Genomic DNA, 10969 nt, shown 5'->3' on the forward strand with positions numbered 1-10969 from the left:
ATCCTTGTAGATAAAATATAAAATGGATAAATAAGCTGCTCTACTTTGGAAATAAAGACAATAGCATAAAATGGTAATGAATGGTTGGTCTATAGGCAAAAAGGCATATTTAAGGAATGAGATATGAGGGGGAAGATATGTATTAGTGAAAAAAAAATCACTGAATTAGTCACTGAGGACATATTCTTCTGCTTAAAAGAAAAGTTTATATAGCAGTGATGCTGCATGCAATGCCTGCATGTGATGGTTTCAAATGTATGTAAAACAACAACAACAAAAACAATATGCTATTAGAATCATTTGATTGGAAAATGAAACAGGACACTAGTTCCTGCTAAGCCTTTTCTAGAGAAAGATTCAAACATTTACAGGTGAAGGATATGATGAAATCTATGAGTCATGAACTCAGTGATGGAAATTGATGTTAGATCTCTGCAGAAAACCAATAGGGCACTGCTGGTGGGCAAGGACTAACTAAAGCTTGGCTCCCAGTGTTTTTTTTAAAATTAATTAATGAAATATGTTTATTATATTTAAGTAAATTTTTAAAGCTTGAAAATATCAGAAAGGAGCAAGAATTGATAAAAATTCTCAAAGCAATTCTTTAAAAAGAGGCAAATTAGTAGCTCTAGAATTAAAAGTATAATAATCAGTAAGAATTTTTTTTCTATAATTAAACTTTGGCTTCTGCTTTTTAAAACTATATTTTTTCTTTATTTTCTGCTTTATTTTAGGTTGTAAGCATACTACCCGATAGTAGAGTAGTATGCTTTCTTTTCTTTCCTTTTCTTTTCTGTTCTTCTCTGTTTTTTTCTTTCTTCTCTTCCCTTTCCTTTTCTTCTTTCTTTCTTTTTTTCTTTTCTTCCTCCCTTCCATTCCCTTCCCCCCTCCACCTCTTTCTCTCTCTCTCTCTTTCTCCCTTGCTCTCAGACAGGGTCTTGCTCTGTCATCCAGGCTACAGTGCAGTGGTATAATCATGGCTCACTGCAGCCTCAACCTCCTAGGCTAAAGCAATCTTTCCACTTTAGCCTCTACAGGAGCTGGGACTACAGGCATGTGCCACCATACCTGGCTAATGTTTTAAATATTTTGTAGAGAAGGGGTCTTGCTCTGTTGCCCAGGCTTGTCTTGAATTCCCGGGCTCAAGAGATACTCTTGCCTTAGCCTCCCAAATTGCTGGGATTACAGGCATGAACCACAGTGCCTGGCCTCCTTTTACAATATGAACTTCCTCCTTTGCTGTTGACCATTATCACCTCAAATGGTAGTTCTATTATCGGTTTTGCACTTGAGGTGCATTACAGCTGGCTCTCTGTATCTGTGGGTTTTGCATCTAAGAATTCAACCATCTCTAGATGGAAATTAGAAAACAACAACAACAACAAAGAAACAAGATTGATTATGACTGTACTGAACATGTATGTCCTTTTTTTCTTATCATTATGCTCTAAACAAGACAGTATAGCAACTATTTGCTTACAACCTGGGTTTGTACATCAAACCCCAGCAACATGCAATGTACCCAAGTAACAAACCTGCACAGGTACCCCCTCAACCTAAAATAAAGCAGAAAATAAAGAAAAAATACAGTTTTTATTTACATAGCATTGACAATGTATGAGGTATTCTAAGTAATGTAAAGATGATTTAAAGTATATGGGAGGATTGTGTAGTTTATATGCAAGTACTGTGACATTTTATAACAGGGACTTGAACATCTGTGGATTTTGGTATCCACAGGGGTCCTGGAGCCAATCCCCCAAAAATACTAAGGGAAAGCTGCACTCTCTCCTTTGCATGGTGCTTGATTTTCCACTAGAGAAAGCCTGAAAAACAGACACCATGTGATAGTCATCTCCACATCACCCACACAACCTAGCACGAGGCCAAGAAAAGCTCAAGGCTTCATAAATTGATGTTGAATTGGATTGAAAGTGAGCTTCAGCCTCAACTAAATTCAAATCTTCACCCAAATCCTATGTGGTGTAGAAATATTGATGGATAAGATGATGTGATGTCTGGGAATTACTTCAAAATAAGCCAGTTGGTGGGGGGTAATTGAAACAAGATGGGTCAGCAGTTGAGAACTATTGAAGCTGAGTCACATCATGTTCATTGTCATTATTTTCTCTATATTGTATATGTTTCCGTTTTTTAATTTTAAAAGGTTAGGAAGAAATCCCAATGTTTTGAAATTGGCAGGTGTTTAATAAAACTTTCTCTGTATACTTATTGCTATGGCATATCCACTAATAAGTGCTTCTTACTGTGGTTATTCCCATATTCTTAAATCAGCCAACATAGCATTTTCGGTGCCATTGTTAGTATAAAAAATATTAAAAGTTTCATCAGAGAGTCTCACTTGAAAAATGCCTTCTGTTCCAAGAGCTAGAAATAATTACAAAGCCATTTATAATCCATAAATCCCAACCCCTATTTAAAAATTATTGGTCATTTTTCCCTATGTTTTAAGGGAAAAGTAACCTCAACCCCATCATTTCATATATTTTACTTCTTGTGCCATTTTGGAAATCATCTATTCCAGTCCGAAATTTTAGAGATGTGAAAACTGAGGTCAAGAAACATTTTGGCCTTTCCCCAAATCGTAGAGTCAATCAGAAAAAAGTCAAGGATTGGACACAGACCTTCAGATTAGGATTTTTAAATTCATGGATTCATTTTACAAGAGTTTGGTGCATATCTGCTATACACCAGGCAGAATGAACAATGCAGCCAAAGTCCAGGCCTGCATGGTGCCTGGAAATTCTGTTCCTGGGATTATACCCAAGAGAAATGAGGACTGACAGACACACACACACACACACACACACACACACACACACACACACACACAAGTATATACCCAAGAGAAATGAGAACTTACAGAGACACACACTCACACACACACGCACGAGAAATGAGAACTTATGGAGACAAATACACACACACACACACACACACACACACACAAGAGAAATGAGAACTTATGGAAACACACACATACAGACACACAAACACACACATACATACAAGCATATACCCAAGAGAAATGAGAACTTACGGAGACACACAAACACACACAATGTGTACGCAGGTGTTCATAGTATATCTGCCTAATGTGTTCCTCCTGCCTACTGCAAATATAAAATAAACTCACCCAGACATGGCATTGCAGTAAAGAGAAAGCTTAATTAGTGTGAGTTCAGCCATGCCACTTGGGAGACGGAATTATTATTCAAATCAATATCCCTGAAGGTTTGGAGGTTGAAGGTTTTTTGAAGACAGTTTGGTGGGAAGGGACTAGTGTAGGGGGCATGTTATTGGTTGGGGATGCCATCACAGGGGTGTGATAAATGGTCCTCATGCACTCAGTCCACTTCTGGGTGGGGGCTACAGGACTGGCTGAGTCACAGGTCCAGGTGGAGTCATCTGATTGTCAGAAATGCAAAAACCTGAAAAGACATCTCAAAAGGCCAATCTTAGGTTCTGCCATAGTGACGTTATCTGCAGGAGTAATTGGGGAAGTTGCAAATCTTGCAACCTCCAGAATAATGCCTGATAATTATCTAAAATTCAAGCCCCTCTCATCCTTCTAACTTGGTGGCCTTTCATTGGTTTTCCAAAAACAGTTTAGTTTAGGGGAAGGGCTAAAATCATTTAAACTATAAACTAAATTTCTCCCAAAGTTAGCTTGTCCCATGCCCAGGAATGAGCAAAGATGGCCAACCTGTGAGGCTACAAGCAGGACAGAGTCAGCCATGTCAGATTTCTCTCACTGTCATATTTTTGCAAAGGCAGTATTATTCAAAATAGCCAAGAGGTGGAAACAACAGAAATGTCCATTGCATGGTAAAAGGATAAACAAAATGTGGTCCATCTATACAATGGAATATTATCCAGCCACAAAAAGAAATGATGTTCTGCTACATCGTCAACATGGCGGAACCTTGAAAACACGAGGCTCAGTGAAGGAACCCAGGTACAAAAGGTCACGTAACTTCCAAAGGGGTTCACCTTGTTGGCTTCCTAGACAGAGCTAATTTATCGAGACAGGGGAATTGCAATAGAGAAAGAGTAATTCATGCAAATCTGGCTGTGTGGGAGACCAGTTTTATTATTACTCAAATCAGTGTCCCCAAGAAGTTGGAGATCAGAGTTTTTAAGGATAATTTGGTAGGTAGGGGTCCAGTGAATCAAGAGTATTGATTGGTTCACTTGGGGATGAAATCATAAGGACCAAAGCTGTTCTCTTATGCTGAGTCAGTTTCTGGGTAGGGGCCACAGAACTGGTTGGGTCCAGGTTGGGTCATGCAGTTGTTAGAAATGCAAAAACCTGAAAAAAAATCTCAAAATGTTGATCTTAGGTTCACAATAGTGATGTTACCTTCAAGAGTAATTGGCGAAGTTGCAAATTTTATGACCTCTGGAATACTGGCTGGTAATATTTAGAACTCCAGTCCCTTTCATCTTGACTTGTTGGCTGGTTGACTTTCATTTTTTTTTTACAAGAACAGTTTAGCCTTTTGAGAAGGGCTATTATTTAACTATATACTAAATTCCTTCCCAAAGCCAGTTTGGCCTATGCCCAGACAGTTTAGAGGTTATGAGGCAGGAAAATAGGGTCTGGAGGCAGGGAACAGAACGCCGAGTCACACTTTAGCTATGACAAAAATATCCTCTCCATAGAGCATAGGCCAAGTAAATAACTTTGTGTCTTTACTTCATCCTCTTCATTTACATAGGGCATACCCCAAGTAGCCAATGAAATTGTCTAGAGGGTATTTAAACTCCCCAAAATTCTGTAACGGGGCCTTTGAGCCCCTATGCTCAGGCCCGCTCCCACACTTTGGAGTGTACTTTCATTTTCTATAAATCCCTTCATTCCTTCCTTGCTTTGTGCGTTTTGTCCAATTCTTTGTTCAAGATGCCAAGAACCTGGACACCCTCCATCAGCGACAGTTAGAAGCAAGATTATGTCAGCTAGGTCTGATGTCTTTCATTGCCATAATTTTCCCAGTTATAATTTTTGGAAAGGCAGTTTCAGTCACAGGTTGTATGATTCCATTTATTTGAAATGTCCAGAATGGGCAAATCCATCAAGACAGAAAGTAGACTATTGGCTGCCAGGGACTGGAGCGGGAAGGAAAAGAGGGAGCTAATGAGTATGGGGTTTCTTTTGGGCAGTGATGAAAGTGATCTAAAATGCACTGTGTTGATGTTTGCCCAAACCTGTAAATATACTAAGAGGCATTCAATTTTACACATGAAATGGGTAAATTAGGTGGTATATGAATGATATCTCAATACAGCTCTTCTATTTTTTAAGGAAAGATAAAATATAGAGTGCCATAAGTGCTATACAAAAAAATTAAATGGGAATAGATCAGGGAGTGGAGGTGGGTTAAATTTTAGTTCAACATCTTCCCAACATTCCCTAAATTTCTAGAAATTAGTAAATCATAAAAGATTCCTTGAATCAGGAGTCAAGTAATGCTACAACCAGAGTCAGCCACCACCATCTTGGTACATTAATTGATTGTACTACATAAGAGCAGGTTTGAAAACCATTCAAATGCTTTGTGACTCTAGGAAATTCAGGGTATAACCAGAAGAATACTGCCTCCAAGTCCATGGAAAATCCTGCCTCCAGAACCATAATCCTTATCTAAGGATTCACACAATTTGGGTTTCACACTATTTGCACATTCAGGGGCTGTGCTTTGCAGATATAATGCCAGACACACCTGTACCAAAATTAGGTGATTCAATACCAACTGGCCCACTGAAAGCAGAGTCAAGAAATCAGTGCCTGACCTATTATGGGGCTGGTGCTTTTAAAAGTGAATGGACTTGATATTTTTGTAAGTTTTAATATGGAAAAGTACTTTTGGGTTGGTCAAAAGCCTTCAGAAATCATTCTACAGCCCAGCTGTTCCCAGTCCAAACCGAGGGTTGGACTGATCATCCTAGAGGCCCAGTGAGATGCAGATGAACTGGGAGAGAAGGCAGTTTTTACTTCCATAACCAGTTACTGGGAGAAGGCCTGGAAATTATCGCCAGACCAACTCAAAATTACGAAGTTTTCCAGAGTTTATATACCTTCTAAGCTATATATCTACATGTAAGTTTGCATTCATCTAAAGAGATAAGTGATTAACTTCATTTAATCTATAACTAAGGTCTGAGTCCTGAAGACCTTACTCTGCAGCCTCAGTAAATGTACTTAATCTAGATGAGTCCAGGTGCTGCGGTGATTACCCTTTCCTTGTCTCCCGATAAATCATAGAGGTTTGGGGAGTTCCTTTAGTCCCAAATAAAGCTTGTTTGTGGAGACTTGGGGAGTTCCTTCAGATCCCTAATAAAGCTTGTTTAATCCTAAATGGATCCTGTTAAGAATTCCTCTATTATCTTGTCATGCTTTAAGGCCCAGGAGAGGCCTGGGTGAAACACTTGGTGGGTTTTTGTTACATTCTAGCCTTTGTATGAGGGCACTGGCTCTATCAGCTTCCCCCCCCGCCCCGCCCCGAGACGGGAATCTCGCTCTGTCTCCAGGCTGGAGTACAGCGGCACGATCTTGGCCCACTGCAACCTCCAACTTCCCGGTTCAAGCGATCCTCCTGCCTCAGCCTCCTGAGTAGCTGGGACTACAGGCACACGCCACCACACCCAGTTAATTTTTGTATTTTTAGTAGAGACGGGGTTTCACCATGTTGGCCAGGATGCTCTCGATCTCTTGACCTTGTGATCTGCCTGCCTCAGCCTCCCAAAGTGCTGGGATTATAGGTGTGAGCCACCACGCCTGGCCTCTATCAGCTTTTAATATTTAACTTCATCACTCACAGTCAGTGCTGCAACAGTTGTTATGGAGGCTTGTGTTATTGAGACCTGGCTTGCCACATGGCCACTCTGGAGGCAGCCTCTTGCCCTGTAACAATTCTTGGTGCCCACCTTCCTGGAGGGGTGACTCAGTGGCTTTGTCAGAGGCATGTGAACCACAGCAACTCCATCTTGAATAGGAGCTGGGTAAAATAAGGCTGAGACCTACTGGGCTGCATTCCCAGACGGTTAAGGCATTTTAAGTCACAGGATGAGATAGGAGGTCAGCACAAGATACAGGTCATAAAGACCTTGCTGATGAAACTGTTTGCTGTAAAGAAACTGGCCAAATCTCACCAAAACTAGGATGGCAACGAGACTGACCTCTGGTCGACCTCATTGCTGCACTCCCACCAGTGCCATGACAGTTTATAAATGCCATGGCAACGTCAGGAAGCTACACTATAAGGTCTAAAAAGGGAAGGCATTAATAATCCACCCCTTGTTAGCATACCATCAAGAAATAACCATAAAAATGGGCAATGAGCAGCCCCCAGGACTGATCTGTCTATGATCAGAGTAGCCATTCTTTTATTCCTCTACTTCCTTAATAAACTTGCTTTCAATTTACTCTACAGATTTGCCCTGAATTCTTTCTTGTGCAAGATCCAAGAGCCCTCTCCTGGGGTCTGGATACGGACCCCTTACCTGTAACAGCTCTAGAAACTGACATTAACGGGACCTTTCACCTTCACCAAGAACTGCATCTGGAGCTCAACTACCACCTTCAACCCCGCACAGCCCAGGAGCCCAGTGCAGGCTCTTCCCAGTTATGCTTTCATTACAGTGAAAAACTGCAGCGGATGACAATCGCCCCCTCCAACCACAGAAGTCTGAAAGAGGTGACCCTGTATTTTAATAGAAATGTAATAAATTGTACCCCAAAGAAGGGACACCCTCAAAAGCATTCTAAAGGCTTAACTTGACCGCAAAGTAGAAAACTCAGGAAGTTGCCCAGGGCTTGGGTCTGACATGAACCTTTGCTTTTTGCTATTTCTGTCATTGTGTTTGACTCTGAATTTAGTGTCTGCTCTCTCCTGGGGTTCCAGCGAAACTCTCATCCTGGAGGGCCACCAGCCCCAGGCATCCACTTAGACCATCGCTCAGAGAAGGTGATAAAAAGGAGCAAGTATGAAATACAGTTTTAGAGGTGTCAGAAAAAAATTAATTGGGTTCATGTTGTGTTTTCTTCTGCATCCGAATATCCCCAAAACGGAATTTCATTGCCAGTCTCAGACCTGTTCAGCTGTTTCCTGCAAATAAAATAAGTTTGCATGCGACCCTTCCTCCAGCTGCCAAGACCCCGTTTCATCTACTGTCCAGCCGAAATAAAATTAAAGGCTGAGAGGGCTGCTCTGGGGCAGTCGCCTCTGATGTGGGAAAACTGAAAAACTGGAAATCACCAGCCAACAGGAATTATATGTGTGAGCTTCACGCAGGTGGGATGTGATGGATGTGGACAGAGCAGCAGAGAGAAAGCCCAGGGAGCATGCACTAAAAATCCTGGAAAGAAAAATGCAAAATCCAGCAGCCTTAGAGGTGGCCTGAGGAAAGAGTTTAGGTTAGAAGTATCTGTGCCATAAGAATAATGGGCATCTATGTTTCTACAAGAACATCATCATAACCAAAGGGCATTAAATACCAAGTTAAGAAGAAAACACAATAAGGAAACCGGCTTAGGCTCAGGGAAATTAGAGACTCGGGGCTTCATTTTGCAGCAACTGCTGATTGTGTAAATGAATTGAATTTCTTAACATCACAGAGTTTTAACTGTAAAGGAGAGGCAGTAATACCTATCTTGCAAGACCACTGAATTGTTATATATTTGACAGCAACTAAGACAGACTACTTAATAGCATACATTGGATATCGTGACCCAAAGGAAATGTTCTAAATGGGGGTCTGCAAACTCTTCTCATGGGCCAAATGTAGTTCACTGCTCATGTTTATAAATAAAGGTTTATTAAAACACAGTCATGCCCATTCATGACATACTGTCCCCAGCTGTTTTCCTGCTGCAGCTGCAGAATTGAGCCATTGAGGCAGATACCATATGGCCCAAAAAGTGGAATATATGTACTATCTAGTCTTTCATATAAAATGTTTGTTGATCCCTGGTCTAGAACATCAGTTGATCATCAATCACTTGGGAACAGCAATAAGCTTGCATCTGTTGACCATCTGTTATGTTTGGTCTATGTGATTTCATTTAATCTTGAGATAGGTACTATAATCTCCATTCTAATTTTGAGAAAACTGAGGTTCTCATGTGTTATTTTCCCAAAGTCATGCCATTGAAAACACCACATTCTCATTTCAAAGTCAATTCTATACAGTTTCCCCATGGCATTTTTATTAAAAATAAGGCTACAATGCAGGAAGAGGGAGAAAAAAGTCCTAGGGAAACCTGGTGGGTATGCAGAGTGTTCTTCCTTTTTGATCTGCCATTTGCAGTGGAACCACCACTAAAATGCAGATTTTCAAAGACCAAAACTGTGCACCCGATTTTTCGAAAACCAGCGAGGCCAGGCTCCTCCAGTTTCATCTCTTTTGGAGCTCCCACTCTTCCCTTGGCTGGCTGGCTTTCCTCAAGGTGCTCTAAGAGGCCGGGCTCTCTCCCCAGCCACAAAACACACATGCTCCCAGACTAAACCAATGGTCAGACTGCTTATTCTCATGGCCCAATAACGAGATGGAGATGAACTGGGAGAGATGAGATTTTTTATTTCTGTAACCTGGTATAGGGAGAAGGCCTGGAAATTATCAATAGACCAACTCAAAATTACAAACTTTTCCAGAGCTTATATGCCTTCTAAGCTATATGTCTATGTGTAAGTGTGCATTCATCTAAAGATATATGTGATTAACTTATTCTAATCCATAACTAGGGTCTAAGTCCTGGAGACTTCCTCTGGAGCCTCAGTAAATTTATTTAATCTAAACGGGTTCAGGTGCTGGGGTGATTACCCTGATCTTGTCTCCCGCTAAAGCATGGAGGTTTCGGGAGTTCCTTCAGGCCCCCTATAAACTTGTTTGTGGATGCCTGGGGAGTTTCTTCAGATCCCCAGTAAAACTTGTGTAATCTTAAATGGGTCCTGTTGAGAATTCCTTCATTATCTTGTCATGCTTCAAGGCCCAGCAGAGGCCTGGGCAAAACTCTTGGTGGGCTTTTGTTACATCCCAGCCTTTGTATAAGGGCGCTGGCTCTCTCAGCTTTTAACTTCACCACTCAGTCAGTACTTAAACAGTTGTTAAGGAGGTCTGCTTGTTCAGCTGTTAGTGACACCTGGCCTGCCACACACATACCCAAGCATTCCCTAGTCAACTCTTAGTTAACACTTTCAAAATATCTGGAATACTTGGGCTTCTTCAAATGAACCATATCTCCCACAAGACAGAGTCAAATTCCCTTATAAGATACATATACATGCATATATATTTGTATGCATAAATGTATACATATTCATGTATCTATATCCTTCACTGCACTTAAAAGTGTTGTAAAATTTGCATTCATTTGTGTAATTATTTAATTAACCACTGAGGTAGGGACCAACCTAGTTTTAACGGTCCTTGTATTACTAGCAAATATTACAGGACCTGCCTCAGAGTGGGAATGTAATAAATATTTGTTGGATTTTGAAAAATGCAGAGTTTTGTAAAAATGGAGAAGACTATCCTTCTCAACATTGAACCGTTGGATACAATAGAAAATGTAGGGGCCAAGACCCAGGATAAGGAAAGAATGCCTCCTGACCAACAAAGACTAATCTTTGCTGTTAAGCAACTGGAAGATGGATGTACTTTGTATGACTGCAACATTCAAGAGAAGTCCTCTCTTTAACATGTGTTGAGATTTCATGGTGATGCTAAGAAAATGAAGGAGTCTTACACCACTGCCAAAAAGAAAATGCCCATCAATGATAGACTGGACAGGGAAAATGTGGCACATACACACCATGGAATATTATGCAGCCATCAAAAACGATGAGTTCGTGTACTTTGTAAGGACATGGATGAACCTGGAAACCATCATTCTCAGCAAACTGACACAAGAGCAGAAAATCAAACACCGCATGTTCTCACTGATAGG

Source organism: Sapajus apella, unplaced genomic scaffold, assembly GCF_009761245.1.
Source record: "Sapajus apella isolate SASKATOON/1434 unplaced genomic scaffold, GSC_monkey_1.0 scaffold17, whole genome shotgun sequence".
Classification (NCBI taxonomy): Eukaryota; Metazoa; Chordata; class Mammalia; order Primates; family Cebidae; genus Sapajus; species Sapajus apella.